This window comes from Zalophus californianus, chromosome 9, assembly GCF_009762305.2.
Source record: "Zalophus californianus isolate mZalCal1 chromosome 9, mZalCal1.pri.v2, whole genome shotgun sequence".
NCBI classification, from domain to species: domain Eukaryota; kingdom Metazoa; phylum Chordata; class Mammalia; order Carnivora; family Otariidae; genus Zalophus; species Zalophus californianus.
In genome coordinates this window covers 100,925,899-100,942,085 of record NC_045603.1, presented here as the reverse complement: position 1 = coordinate 100,942,085, position 16,187 = coordinate 100,925,899, and positions in this window count along the sequence as shown.

Here is a 16,187-nt window from a genome sequence, read left to right as displayed (position 1 = left end):
GAGGCAGAAGAGCCAGCAAAGCTATGAATCCAAGAGCCCGCACAAAGGAGGAAGGAAGCCTCGGGGCCTTGGATGATGGTGGTAGAAAAACCCAACATCCACGCTAGGGACATTTATTTTTGGTTTGGGGGCCTGTTCACTCATTTCCCAGCAGGCCCTACTCCAGCCCTGACCCAAAGTTAAGCTGAATAAATCACTGTGGGATGACTGTCTCCACACCCAGACTGTGAGTTCCTGGAAGGCAAGGATCTGCGTCCCACCCCTGTGGCCCCTACCTGGTGTGGATCCTCAGGGGGCTTGCCCCGGACTCTGTGGTCACTGAATGGGTTCATTCACTGAACCTATTCTCTTCGGTGCCAGGCTCAGGGCTAAACGGTGGGAATACACTGATGAATATGATAGGATCCCAGCCCTTGGGTAACTCCTCTTAGTCTGGTGAATGAATAAAAGAAAAGAAGAATGAATGGAAACTGGGGAGGGGGAGGGGCGGCGGGGAGGCCACTCCGCTAATTGCTTTACGAATTGGTAGATAGCCCAGAGAGAGACCCCGAGATACCCTGCTTTCTCTTGGCCATCAGACCTGGACCACGCCTACAGGCTTGGCCCCATCGAGTGTTGGTAAGTGGCTGCTGTCCCAGTCTCGGGGCTCCGAACTAGCATTGTCTTTATAGATAAGGGGCTGCACCGCCCCGCCACACACAGTACAGGCGGAGAGGCTCTCAGAGGGATGACTGGGCACCCAGAGCTGTCTGCATCTTCTCACCTAGATCCTCCTGGGACCCAGGACGGCCAGGGGCCCGAGGCAGCCGAGGGCGGGGAAAGCTGGGATTTTCTCTGGTGTGAAGTTCCCCAGGGGGGCACCCTGAGGAGTCACTGGGGTTTCTAGCATGGGGAATCAGCCAAAGGAGCCCTGTGGCTCAGAGCTCCCTAAAGATCTTCCTTTTCAGGTGGAGACACATCCCTTCAGAGGTCAGTGGAAGGGTTCAATGAAAGTGCTGGATTGTGTCAAGGAGGGCCGCTTGCAAAATACTCAGGAGTGCATTTTCTCATGTAGACAAGGCTTATATCCTATGGGGTTAACCACAAGGAGCAAGTGATGCATTCCCTCTTCAGTGGAAACACCACAGCCTGAGGCAGGTGTATGAGTGTGTGTGTGTGTGTGTGTGTGTGTGTGTGTGTGTGTGTGTGTGTGTGCGTGCGCGCGCACACACCAGAACTGAAAGTGAAACAGGTCGGGGCATTTCTAGGGCCCACAGGAACAATCAGCAGGAGGGGGCAAGGTTGGCTGGGGGTCCCAAGCTGTGACTGGTGGGATTCATGTGAAACCGGTCTGTGTCCAGAGGGGCCTACTGTGAAAATGGAAACATGGCCTGCTCACCACATCCTTCCCCACCAGCTTTGCCCTCAAGGAGTCCACACTGCAGGCTCTGAACCTCCACAGGTTACGCAAGGGCATCAAAGGACAAGGAGGCAGCCCTGCCCTGCCAGCCGGGTTCAGGGAAAAATGGCCCACGGAAGGGAGGGCGTTGGATGACTGATTTGTGGGAAGGGCGAGTGAGAGACACTACGTACAGACCTTACAGGACTCGCAGCCCCAGGATCCATGGCATGTGCCCGTAAGCCCACACAAATGAGAAGGTACAAGCCAATGTAGACCGTCTGCTGCCATGTTAGTGGGGGACGAAAAAGGACTGGGTTTTCTAATCTGACATGCTGCATGTTTTTCTGGGAGAAAATGGAGAAAAAATGAGAAACTGGGTTTTAAAGATAGATCAACGTTGATGAATTCTCTTCAGTCCGACAACCCTTCTCTTCTCCACTCTTGTCACCATAACCACGTTCCCATGGGACCGCACCTCCTGGCAGATCTCTCACTTCCGCTCTGTCTCTTCCTCTCCCCGGGCCTCACCAAGCAATATTTTTTAAATAAAAACTGGAACATATAATCTTCATCTTACAGTCCTCCAGTGGCTTCCCGTAGCTCTCACATCATGGCCGAACCCCCCGCAGCACCGTGGCCCTCTTCTCCCCCTCCCTCCCCTCTCTGCCCTGCAGCCATGCTGGCTTTCTCTGCTTCCTTGAATGTGCAAGAGCCTTCCTGCCACAGGATTTTTGCACACTGATGTGACCGTGTGTTAGCACTCTGTTCAGTTTGTAATTGTATGTGTAGGGTGACTGTCTGATCAGCCATTGTTCATTGGACCTGCTTGATGATTGTATGTGTCTTTCCCCCATTGGACCGTAAGCTCTCTGCTGACAGAGACCACAGCTAGTTTTGCTCCTTACTGTAGTCCCAGTGCTGGACAGAGTGCCTGGTGCACAGGGGATGATCAACAGATGTATGCTGAATAAGTGACGGACTAAAGTAATGGAGCAGTTCATGTCATAGAGGTTTCCTTGCTGGAAAGTATTCAGGCCAGATGAGGAGCCTGGGGCTGGGAAGGGCAGTGACTCGCCAGAGATCACGTGGCTATCAAGGGGGAGCTGGGACCTGACCCCTCCCCTTTATGTCATTTTGACTCAGCCCCTTGGTGGTGGTGGTGGTGGTGGTGGTGGTGGAGGCGGCTCACGTGCGTGCCAAGTGTGCGTGTGTGTCTGTGGGGAGGGGCGGTGGATGGAGCTGGTGGCAGGGCAGCTTTTAGATCACAGCCAAGGGAATAGTACCCAGAAAAGTCTCTCGCCATGGATAATGCTTCCCTGCTTTAGCACCTCTCTCCTTCAGAAATAACGATGGTTGGGCGCCTGGGTGGCTCAGTTGGTTAAGCGACTGCCTTTGGCTCAGGTCATGATCCTGGAGTCCCGGGATCGAGTCCCACATCTGGCTTCCTGCTCAGCAGGGAGTCTGCTTCTCCCTCTGACCCTCTTCCCTCTAGTGCTTTCTCTCTCTCATTCTCTCTCTCTCTCAAATAAATAAATAAAATCTTAAAAAAAAAATAGAAATAACGATGGTTGGCTCCCGGACCACATTAAGAATCCAAAACTATAGTATGAATTAAAACAATATAAATTTAAAAAAAATCTGCCAGATTTGGGAATGCATTTTTTAGTCCACTGAAACATATAGCGTCAGCCTACTTCATATCAGAACAGACCCTGAAATCAACAAAATATCAGCATGGATAACCAATATATTTTACTATGCGGACGGAGCTGATTCTGCTCGTGCGTAGAAGAGCCTGGAGCTGTGGTGTCTAGATTCATCCTCACCAGTAAGCTCTGAAGAGGACTCTCCTGTTTACCACCTCGCTGCTGGGCTCCTAATAGGTGCTCCATAAATATTTGTTGAATGAGTAAGCGAACAGAACTTTCACTGGGCTGGAAGAGTCCTGGATGGCAGAAGCAAAGCCACAGAGCCCATCTGTTCTAGCATTTATGTGTCACCTCTCAGAATGCCTGTAATTTTATAGTACAATTGCCTACACAAGCAGAAAGCCAGAGACAGGTTGAACATTTTTGCCTGTTTGAATGTAGGTGAGTTACCTCCCTTGTCGGCGTTTCTACAGCCCTCATCTGTTAAATGAGTACAGTGATTCTTTACCTCTGAAGATACATTTTTTAATGAATTCAACCTAGTATTTATTGAGTGCCAGGCACTATGCTAGGTACAAAACAGAAGTGGCTTCTGTCCTTTCTAGCGGAGGAGACATTAAGCAAATAAATACAAATAAACTTATAAAATTACAGTTTGGGATATGTGCTGTGATGGCAAACCACAGGGTGCCTTGAGAGACGGCGGCAGATCAGGGTGCAGGGAGGGCCTAAGAAAGCACCATTTATTCTGAGCCCTGAGGATGAGCTGGGAGCTGGCTAAGGGAGAGGTTGGGGTGGCAGGTCAAATGAACAGCCCGTGCGAAGGCCTGGGGTCGGAAAGAACTGGGGCACGCAGTGGGCATTGCTAGCAGTCGAGGAGAGACTGAGGGGAATGAGACCTGATGGGGGAGGGAAACTGATCCTGAAAATGTTGTTGGGGAGGGGAAGCTCAGGCTTCCATTCACACGTCAAGAAAACTCTGCGGCTGTTAGGTGGAAAACCGCTCGGGACCGAGGAACAAAGAGCCGAACTTCCTCCCTTGGTGTTGAGAACAGAACCAGAATCTCAGGGCCCAGGACTGCACGGGTGATCCGGCCCAAACCTCCCATGTTAAAGATGAGAAAAGACAAGAACCGCAGTTGTGAAGAGACCTAGCCCACCCTCGCCGCGATCAGGGTGAGAGGCCCGCCCTCCGATCCCTCCTTCCAACCGGTCTTGCTCTAGGCACGGTTCTGGGGTTCCTGATGCTCGCAGGCGGGTGGGGGGGCGGGGAGCCGGGCACTGACTGGGGTACTGGAGCCCCGAGGCAGCCTGCACACGGCGGGGCCCAGCGGGAGCTGCCTGCGAGCCGGGCGTCCCCTTGCGCTGCGCGCAGCCAGCTCTGAGCGGCTCACATTCTGGAATGGAAACTTGGAGTTCAAAGGCCCTGAGGCAGCCTCCGGTGTAGGTGGCTCAGCCCTTTCTTTTTACTTCCCTCCCAGGCCTTACCTGCCTAAACAAACAGCCAGAGCCTCCCACCCGCTGCACCCCCGCCCCCGGGACAGGAAACAAGCAGTGACAGCTACCCGCCCGCGCCTCCCTTGCGGACCCCGGCTCGGCCAGGCTAGCAACCCGGCTAAGCGGCGCTCCGATTGGCTGCGCCCGGCTAAGCGGCGCGGCGCTCGTCCAATCGGGGGCCGGGCCGGGCGGCCGCGCCGGGAGTCCTCGCCGCCGGGAGGCCGTGGGGAGCGAGGTTTTACATGCCTGTGGTATTTGCTCAGAGGGGCATGACCACTTTGGGCAAGTCTTTAAATGTGAGTCAGCTTTCGGCCGATCCCTGGGAAAAATTCCTTCGGTGTTGTCAGGCAGGGTTCGCTAGCTGCAGCTTTTTTTTTTTTTTTTTTTTTTTAAACAATTCAAAAGGGATAATCCCACTGAATGGGGAAAGGCATTCGGACCCTGTCCCGGGCTCCCCAGAGAAGGGGCCGCGGGCAGTGCTTGGGGGCCAGGCACCTCCACCGTGAGGCGGCGCCCCCGAGGTGGCAGGCCCCCAGGAGCCGGTGTCCAGGAGGGCCAGGACACCTGCCCTCTCTTCCCTGCATCCTCTGTCCCCGTGTTCAGCAGGGCACGCGGGGGCCCGAGGGCGCATGGAATGCAGTAGGAATAGTGCCCCCTGGAGTTGTGCGGCATACCCGTCCTAACCTGGGAAACGTCCACTCGCCAGCTTCCCTTCCCGTGGTTGCTTCTCCCCCATATCTCTCTGTGCTTCTCCTCTTGGACCCCGCACTTAGTAGCTGTGCGATCTTAGATCATCTCCCACCTCCTAAGCTCCAGTGTCCTCACTGGCAATGTCAAAGGCAGAGGTGGAGGAAGTGAAGTGGTCTGGGAGGGTGGGGTGTTCTCCAACTTGGTTTCCCTAATTGCTTGGGCAAGTCACTTTTGTACTCCCAGCCTCAGTTTCCACGTCTGTAAAATGAGGGAGTTGTTCTAGAAGAGTCTTTAAGGGGCATCCTGGTTCTCCAAGTGCTTCCACCGGGCCATTCGTGTAGCCCCCTCCCGGAGCTAGGGGTAGACGAAGCCCAGCGGCCTTGGGCCCTTCTAGTCCCCCCCCCCCAACCCCAGCCTTCTCACCCCACACATCATGTCAGAGACTCTCAGCAGACACGATTGGGAGTACTGAGGGGAAAAAAAAGACCAAAAAAGGATGAGGGCAGAGGGAAATGAGCAGGGACTGGAGGGATTTATGTGCAATTTGATTTTAAATGAACATCTTGTGCAAAAGGAGAGGCAATTTGGCACCTGTTACTGGTGAGTTAATAGCTTAGGCACTCTCGGTAATAAGGATACAGTACTGTGAAGACCACATTAGCTCATGTGGCAGCAAATTATAAGAAGGGTTGAGAGAGAGAGAGGCTGTCCAGGCTCTGCCTGGGAATCTTGTAAAGATAAGGTAGGCACCACACTCCTTCATTTGAGGGGCTTCGAAATCCAGGCAGAATGACACTGGTAGAGCCCTCCGAATCCTGGAGAACATTGGAGAACTGGATTCTTTTGGGCGTGAAAAGTATGGTGCAGTAAAAAGAACATTGCACTCTGCTGCTAACTCAGGGGTGTGACCTTGGGCAAGTCACTTGCCTGTTTACAATCTTCATTTGCTGCAGCCTGGGGGATTGGACTGACCTCCTAAAGACCTCTCCAGCTCCGACACACCATAATTAAATGCAATAATGTGTGAATGATTGCTTTGAAAACTACAGAGTACTGGGGGTCTTTCTGTTGTTATTTTTGCATAGGTAAAGTTGACTGAGAGTTCATTAAGTTCAGCAACAGGTTGTAACTCAGGACATCCACCGCTCACCATCAGAGACTGCAACAGGGCATTCGTTTGGCAACAGAGTTTTTCTGTGGCTTGTGAATCAGTATTTTTTATTCTGTTCCTACCACCAGCTCCTCTCCTGCTTTTGCAGCCTGAGCCAGCTACTGCTGTCACCCTGCCTTGGTTTCTCCATCTCACTTGGCCTTTTCCAACCTCCTGTGATTCAGATGGACTGTGTTTTGCCTTTGCCACGCTTGCATTCCCTGGAAACAGAACTGCCAGTGTGGAGGAAGAGAAACGAGAACCAGATTGGTTTGCCTCCACTAAATTTGACCGTGCCCCTTTTTTTCTATTCTAATCTTCCCATTCTCTTGGGGGTCCTGATCTTTATGGAGGTGGGGGGGCAAAATGGGGGAGTGAATAGGGTGAAGATAGAGAAAGAAGAAGGCAAGGGCCAATCATAAAGGAAATGAAAAGACAAAAGGTTGTTTTTTCTTTTTTGTTATTTTATTGCTTTTTTTTTATCATGATAAGTGCACTCTTTAATCCCCAACCCCAGTGTGCCCAGTTCCTCCACCCACTTCCCCTCTGGTAAACCAGCAGTCTGTTCTCTATAGTTAAGAGTCTGTTTCTTGCTTTGTCTCTTTTTTTTTTCCTTTGCTCATTTGTTTTGTCTCTTAAATACCACATATGAGTGAAATCATATGGTATTTGTTTTTCTCTGAATGACTTATTTCACTTAGCATTATACTCTCCAGCTCCTTCCATGTCATTGCAAATGGCAAGATTTCAATATTTTTGATGGCCAAATAATATTCCCTAGCATATGCTATACCACATCTTCTTTATCCATTCACCTATGGGTGGACACTTGGGTTGCTTCCACAGTTTGGCTACTGTAAATAAAACTGCAATAAATATAGGGGTGCATATATCCCTTTGAATTAGTGTTTCTGTGTTCTTTGGGTAAATACCCAGCAGTGCAATTACTGGATTGTAGGGTAGCTCTATTTTTAACTTTTTGAGGAACCTCCGTACTGTCTTCCACAGAGGCTGCACCAGTTTGCATTCCCAGCAACAGTGCAAGAGGATTCCTTTTTCTCTACATCCTCACCAACACTTGCTGTTTCTTGTGTTTTGATTTTAGCCATTCTGACAGGAGTGAGGTGATTTCTCACTGCGGTTTTGATTTGCATTTCCGTGATGATGAATGATGTTGAGCATCTTTTCATGTGTCTGTGGGCCATCTGGATGTCTTCTCTGGAGAAACGTTTGTTCCTGTCTTCTGCCCATTTTTAATTGGATTTTTTGGTTTTGGGGTGTCGAGTTGTATCAAACGATGGTATTTTTCTTTTTAAATTATTTCTACCAATTTAAAAATAAAGAAGGACATCTAAACTAAGAGAAGGAGGGTCAAATGATCATTGTATGTTCTACAAAAAGAGATTTCCTAAAGACCATACGGGAGTGTAGTGGGGAGTTTGGTTCTGCTTGGGCAGATCAGGGTAGTCTTTGGAGGAGGTGACATCTGGGATACTTCTTAAAGATGGAGAGAATTTTCTTCTGCAGTGAGAAGCACGTGTAGGCTGAGGGTGGAGCAAAAGCAAGGCAGAGAGGTGGGAGAGTCCTGTCGGGGGCATGGGTCTCCTAGGAATGTCAAGTGCTAGGTGTATTGAGAATATAGGGTGCTTGGATGAATTTGGCAGAACTGATTGATCTGGAAGAGAAAGACCATCATAAATGGCCTTTGTCATCTTAAGGAATTTGAACTTTATTTGGTAGGAAATGGAGACCAATTGCAGGCTTTTAAATAGAAGAGATTAGTGGTGAAAAACACTGTTCTAACTTCTTCAGGTTATATAGTGAAATTCGGGTCATGAACAACGTTTCAGAAATGGAATGGGCGAGTATAGTATGGAATAGAAAATATCAAAATGCATGCATGCCGTAAGTATTGTTTCATGAAATGAATGCATTTGGATGTGTGTGTGTGTGTGTGTGTGTGTGTGTGTGTGTTCTGAGTCATGATATAAAATGTACTTATTACAGTGGCTCAGGGTTTAAAAAGTCTGAAATCCATTGGATTGGCAGACCCTTCAGGCTGCATCAGGGAAGGTGGGCTGGAGGGAGAGAGACAGGAAGTTTTTGCAAACAGGACAGGTGACTCGCATTCCCTCCCACTTCAAGTTCTTGAGAAGTCACTTAACTTTTGAAGAGAGTTAACTGATCACCTCCAAGGCCTCCTCCAACAGAGGAAAGGTAATTATATTTGCTCTGCAGAGTAATGGAGGGGACTAGTGAAATATTTGGTACCCTGCTTCATTAGCAGGGCACTTTGCCTAACAGTGCACATAACAGGGCCAGTAGTTGGAATCCGATAACTTCAAGTCTCTACCACAGACCCACATGGCCCTGGTACAAATCATGATCCTGTGACTTAAAAGCCATGGTATTTTTCCATTCTTCCAGTGAAACATTATGTACTTTTTTTTTTTTTAAGATTTCATTTATTTATTTGACAGAGAGAGACACAGCGAGAGAGGGAACACAAGCAGGGGGAGTGGGAGAGGGAGAAGCAGGCTTCCTGCTGAGCAGGGAGCCCGATGCAGGGCTAGATCCCAGGACCCTGGGATCATGACCTGAGCAGAAGGCAGATGCTTAATGACTGAGCCACCCAGGCGCCCCACATTATGTACTTTCTATAACCAGCTTTTGGGCCAGCAGATGTGAACAGCTATCTGATGTCCTATGACTGGCATCCAGGTATGAATTCAGTGAAGATGGCAGACATCATGAGTAATGGCCTTATACTTAAAGCACTCAAGAAGACTATTTCATAATGTCCCATGGTCAGAAACACCAATGTTTTAACAAATGTGAGCATAGGGAAGCCCTTTGGGGATAACTAGTTCCCAACTGATTCACTCAAAGCACATCTCCCCCTCCACCGGCCTCAGAAAAACTGGAGGGCCACTGGCTACCATCCACCCTCCGACCTACCCATTACTTCAGAACTGGTTCTAAGAGTTTCTGCTTGCCCTTCCTCAGGCAGCCGTATATGCAATGGGGGTCCATTTACTCTCCAGAGTCCAGCCACGTGGAGAATGTTGCTCCCTTGCAACATGATCCAATCTGTTTCTTTTTAAGGTGACCCACACTGTGCCCGTTTGATGGTATAGTGTCCACACCCATGTCCTCGCCTTACTTAAACCAAACCCTGTGCATATGGGGCAGATACGAGTTCATTCACATAATTTCAAACGTAACAGCCTCTTGGTTACACCTTCAAGGCAAACATACCCACACCTTTCTTCTGACTCTATGAATCTGCATATCCTTCCTATCTGAGCTGGGACTTTTCCAATTCCTTTGTCCCTTGCTCCTGACTGCTACTAAACCTGTAAAAGCAAGAGCACCCTACCATGGTCTAACAGCACTATGTGCCAAGCCCTATACTGGGCACTTCATACAATCAGGAAAAATTCCATGAGATATTATTATCTTTCTTTTACAGATAAAGAAACCGAAACTTGCATATTGTTAAAATGTTCACATCTAGTTAATGATCAAGTTGAGTTTCAAAATCAAGTTTCTCTAGATTGCCATCCCATGCTTCGACCCCTGAGATACACTACTTCCCCTGATCCCCTTCAATATTCTTCCACAAGAGCTAGGAATACCTTCTCCCTTCTCAGTCCATTCTATCTTAGAAAAACTATGAAAACCCACTTAACCCTTTTAGAGACAAGGTCTAAATGGGATTTTGTTTTGCACTGAGGCTTATACAGATGAAGAGTTTCCAAATGTCCTGTGTCCAGACAGAGTTCCCTGACTGAGAGAAGATTGTTTTCAGTGTCAGATAGAGAGGGAAGGAAAGTGACCCAGATTACACAGTTCCCGATCTAAAGAAGTTTGAACTGTGACCCAAGCATGTACTCCACTGTACTCACCTTACATCCCTTTCTTCATTAGGTATTCATTCTGTATTCACAGCTTTGGCCTCCATCCCTACCTTCCTTTGGATAGCCACTCTTGTGTCAGAAACACAAACCCATGGATGTCTATCTGTCTTCTATGTGACTAGCATCTTAGCATAGAAGTAATTATCCAAGGCTTAAGCACCAGCTACTCTCTGGCCAGAGATAAGATCAGGGCTGGCCAGATGCATAGGAAGCATATGATACAGGGGAAGTGTACATGTTGGAAAATGGACCATCCTTTTAACCAGGCCGACATAACAATGCTTTCCCTCTTCCCCCTATGTCTGGAACAAAGAATCCTAGAATTCCCTGCGTTGGAAAGGCTCTTGTGGGTCACATAATCCAGCTCTTGTCACCTGATGCAGGAATTACACTACAACTTCACTGACATTGCTCATCCAACTTCTCCTTGAACACCACTCCCCCCTCCACCCCGTGCCTGTCCAGATACGAGCTAACTTGGTATTTTGCATGGGCGACTTACTCCATTTATGGAAAGTTTTAATGTTAGGCAATTCATATAATTCTCTAGCAAGCTTGATCTGATTTCCCAATACTTCCATCCATGGATCCCATTTCTACTTCGTAGGGTGCCAAAAGTTCTAATCCCTCTTCCATATCATAGTCCTTCAAATGTATGAAGGTAAATAGGATGTCATTCTCAGCCTTCTCTTCCTCAGACTGAGCTTGCCCAGTTTGTTCCAGTTTTGCAACTGTATTGGTACTCTTGGTAATGTCAATCTCACACGTAGAGCAGACTTGAGTGACTGAGTGGATAATGAGCTTTTACCATGTGCCAACTCTCTTCAAAGACATTATCTCATTCAAGTCTGTGTCCAGCCTGTGAGATAAGAAAACTTTCCATTTTATAGAGGAAAAGATTGTAGCTCATGAGGTTAGGTGTTTGAGCCAAGGTCAAATAGTTAGAAATTGACAGAACGGGCCCATTAACTTGAGCCTTTTACCAAACACATGTGCATTATTCTTTTCCTTGACTTACGAGTTTCACCAGGTCAAGGAGGGTATAAGACATCCAAAACAGGGCTTCTCGTCTTTAACGAAATCTGAACGTTGGGAAGAGATGATGTGTATTTCTGCAATCTCATCTTACTTGCTAGAACCCTTTTCTCCCTCTGCTTCTCCCTAACCTGATTCTGGCTGTAGGTTGTAACAAGATATGAGGCAGCCTTTCCATTTCAGCAGATAAACAAGCAGAGCAGAGAGGTTGATGGTTTCTGGCCCTATTGAGTCAGGGACACACTGTTGAAATTAGAACTGAATCTCCCAACTCTCAAAGACAACTTTTTGTATACATAAACAGAAATGGCTAATTTCACAGGTGTATGCTGAGAGCAGGAAAAATTGGAGACATTTGTCCCTTTTCCATAATATCTTTGGAATACAGGAGCCCTCTGGTGGCCGAAATAGCAGGAAGGTGTCTTTGGGAAAGGCAGTCAGATTTCCTGCCAGAACTTCCCTTGGTGATCTCTGGCTTCATTTTGAGGTTGTTCCTTTACCATTTATCCTCTTTTGCCTATTTTCACAGAGCGTTTCTTGGTTTTTTTGCACATCTTCCCTTCTCCTTTTCTCCTTCAAGTTCCTCTCTGCACCTTCTTCTTCAACCCCAGCTGTCACCCCCCCCCCCCCCCCCCGCCCCGCCATGCCCCTGGAATCTCTCCTTCTTGCAATCTCTGGCCTCAGAGGACCCTTTCTGAAATCTGGCCAGTTCCCCTGTGGCAGGTGCTGAGTGACAGCTGCTGACCCCGCTGCTGCTTCAGTATGTGGAATTCAAATCCCTGGTGGGTGTTTAGAGCCTGCAGATGGATTAACTAATGATGCCTGTTCATCAACAGGCATTTGCAGTATCCTGCTAAGCACACGGAGGATGCTGATCATCCCCCAGAACGAAGCTTTCTTAGAAGAGCCAATGAGCTTCCTCTCCCTTAGGCACGAGGAGCTGACCACACATCACCTGGTCCCTGGGGCTGGCCAACTGTCCAGAACGTGGCCATTCTAAGTTTCTGGGTATAGCTCCCAACTATGCAGAAGTCTGCTTTCCTCATTATAGTTTGCAGGGGATCATCTGTTTTCTGTTAGTCCATGCCACACAATAGCCAACAGCAAATGACCCACAGAATAGCTATTCTACATGTGGATAATTAAGAATTGACCATTGATCCAGTGGCAGAAGTGATGGCTTTGGTGGACTTCAATGAACCACACAAGGGGAAAGAAAGCTAAGATAGGATGAGGCAGAAATTTTGGTTAAGATTCTGGCTTTCAGTACAGTAAGGTGACGGGGCAATGTAATGCTTAGAAAGCAAGTCGGACTGTCAAGAAAAAAAAAAACCCTCCTATAAAATGAGCTGGTGACTTTATCACATTACGATGCTTAACTCTTAGTGACTTAAATCATAGGGCAGTTAGTGAGATAGGCCAATTCATTGCCCTCGCTACAGAGACAATCAGAAAAGCCCTCCAAGGGATACAGAATCGGCTGCAAAAGGGTGTCCAGGAGTGAATTTAGAAACAGTGTTTCTGGACTTGTTGGGAGGTGAAGCAAGAGGAGGGATCTGGGAGGATCATAAAGTTTGGAGCTGCAGGTTTGTATAATTTGCAGAAGAAATGGCTAGAGGGTGCATAGTTAATACAGGGCAGTTCTCGGGGTGATGGTGCAGTAGTGACAAAATCCACAGGTTTCTACTTCCACCACCTCCTCAGCAAAAGGGAGTGGCCATTGCATGAAGCACAATGAAGGTAGGCTCCCAACTATGAGGATTAGGGCAGCATTGGAAAGTGTCAGCTGACAGGCTGCAGAAGTCTCTTCTCTCAATTTTAAGAAAGTGTAGATACATCTTTTTGGAAGCCTATAGGTAGGTGCATATGGGTGAAGCCCTACCCCAAGGATGGGCGATCTGGCTTCTGGGGATGTACTCCCCAGACCTGTCACTCTAGAATCTCCTTGGGTTTCTTCTTTTCCCAGCATTTCCTGCGTTTTTAAAGGACATCAGGTCTAGGGGTTTGGAGTGAAAGTATGATGCTGGCGTGGATGCTGAATCTGTCATCTGAGTCCAGTTTCTCTCAGTGGGCTGCCTTCTTGCCCTTTCTCACCTCCCGCCAAACCACAGATACTCTCCCGCCTCTCAGTTCCTGACCTAATTTACAGAATTCACTATAACTTTGTCATACCATCAAGAGCTCTTACAATAAAGCCAGTACATGGTTTAATGTTTCCCTTGATTCAGTGTATGTGCACGTACCATGGTGTCCTCTTTAATAGAGTTATCTGCATTGATGTGGTCAGGTCTCTGTTCTCACACTAAGCTGTGAGCGAAGAGCCTGCACGCTGTCTATTTAATGTACTTTGTTTAGCAGCACAGTCCAAAGACAGGTGCTAAACAAATTATTTTTTATAGTGATTCTGATGACATAATGAAAAGCACACTACATTGGAAGTTAGAAGATCTAGTTTAGTCCTTGCCTGCCACCAAATAGCTGTGTGATCTGGAATATCTCACTTTGTTTCTCCAGGCCTCAGTTTCCATGTTTATTCAAGGAGGAGATTTGGACCAGGTAACCTTGAAGAGCACCTCCAACTATAAAATTTTCTACTTTTGCAATGGTGCTCCCCTCCAAAAGCCCGTAGGCTCCTCAGGGGGCAGGGGAGAGCCTGGCCTGTGGTGTTCCCAGAGTGCCCAGCCAGACTCTGGCCCCTGGAGGCGGGGTGGGGGGGTGGAGGGGGGGCGGAATAAGGAGTATTCAAGTACCTGTTGATGGATTCATCATATCCAGACACTTTCCAGGAGAAAGCTAATGGTACTTTAGGAGTAAGAGGCACTGAAGAGAGACAGGGGAGATTGGTTTTCCTTCCTGTGCCAGTTCTTATGGTGTGCCTACTGTGTACTCCATTCTTGACCTCCATTCATGCCAACAACGGCCCCAGATCAGAAGGAGAAGAGCATTCGTGGCAGCACATTTGTCTCATGCTCCACCGGAGGCTGGGGCTGAGCTGCCAAGACCTGTACAAAAAACACAGGTCACCCCACTGGATGTTGGGATAACTCTCCTCTCTCATGACAAGGCGAGGTTTATGCTTTTCTGTGAAAACGTTCATGTAAATGGAAAGAATAGGCTAGAAGGTTTGGGCACAGAGCCGAAGCTTTTATGAGGGGTAAGATTCCTCAGCTGTCATAGATATCAGTAGAAGGGGAAACAGGTGGTGAATCCCCGCTTTCCTTACACAAAAATATTTTAAGTGGATCATAAACCCCCTCTGTTCTCCCAACCAACAGTGTTCTGTGCTTGCAGCGTATAATGCCAGAAACTTTTTTCCAAACCATGCGGCAGCATCACTCTGCTAGTGAGTGCTGGTGTTTTGGGTAAATAGACTTTGGTTCTGGAAGGCTGGCTTGGGTCCTAATTCCCTAACTCTGATAACTGATGAAGAAGTCAGCCCAACTGCCTGGGCTTGATTGACTTAGGGGCTCGTTTTAATTCTGATAACCAAGGCCTAGCATAAAAGAGTTATGTTTGCCAGGCAGGCAAGGTGGGAAGTCTTGGCAGCAGGTCTGGGCGAAACCAGGAAGAACATGATGAGGCCAACTGAAAGAGGACGTCACTCGTTTTTAATGAGGAGGTGCGTGTCAGGTGAACAGGGCCTTGGGGGAAAGCCTTTTCATGAAGGGGGCAGTGAGGACAAAGGGCATCACAAGTCCTGCTCTGAGAAGGGAAATGATCCAAGAAGGAGAAAGGGGTACAAAGTGAGGAGACAGACTACCCGGATGTCTTTTTTTTTTTTTTTTTAAGATTTTATTTATTTGACAGAGAGACAACAGCAAGAGAGGGAACACAAGCAGGGGGAGTGGGAGAGGGAGAAGCAGGCTTCCCGCGGAGCAGGGAGCCCGATGTGGGGCTCGATCCCAGGACCCTGGGATCATGACCCGAGCCGAAGGCAGACACCCAACGACTGAGCTACCCAGGAACCCCTACCCAAGTGTCTTTTGAAGAAATTATCTTGCAGAGATAGAGGCAGGTGGCGAAGCTCATTACACGAGCAGGGGCTGATCCTGCTAACACCAAGATGGAGGAGATAGACTCATAGAACTGGCAACTGCAAGGTACCTGAAAGGTCTTTCATTTTACAGGTGAACAAACCAGGGCTTATTCCAGGAGTAACTGAGAAGGTAAGATTTTTTTCCAGGACAGGAATGTTTAGTCCAGCAGTATGGTTTGGCATACCAGTAGTCCAGGTACTAACTGTGACCTTGGAGGGTAAGAAGATCTATCTCTTGGGGCTCCTGAGAGAAGTAAATAAGAAAATGTATGTGAAAACCCCTAGCCCAAAACTTGGCACTGTGCCTAACAAGTACTGACAAATGGTCATTGCTTTTCCATATGATTATGATGTGCTTGGCTAATCCAATCTAGGCTGTCATGAGAGTGAATAAAAAAACATGAATCAAGTCATTGCTATATGCCAGGCACACTCCTGTTGTATTATAGGCACTTAATTAATTATTAAGATTATATGAGTCTAGTGAATAATTGTAAAAACATTAACTGTTACGCTAATAAATAAAACAGTGGTTGGTAATGGCAATGGCTGTAATAACCGCTCAGGCAGAAGAGACGACACAGGGCAGGGAAGGAGGACAGTTCTTTTGGGAATGCTCTGTGGTCATTCATTCTTTGGACAGTCATTGAGGGCCTACTGTGTGCCAGTCACCCTCCTAGGAACTGCAGACACAGTGGTCAACAAAAGCATGGTTCTTTCCTTAAATGGAGCTTACATTCTCGTAGAGGCAATACACAAACCGGAAATCGATATACTGTCAGATAGTGATAAGAACTATGAAAAAAATAAAATAAGCCAGGGTAAGGAG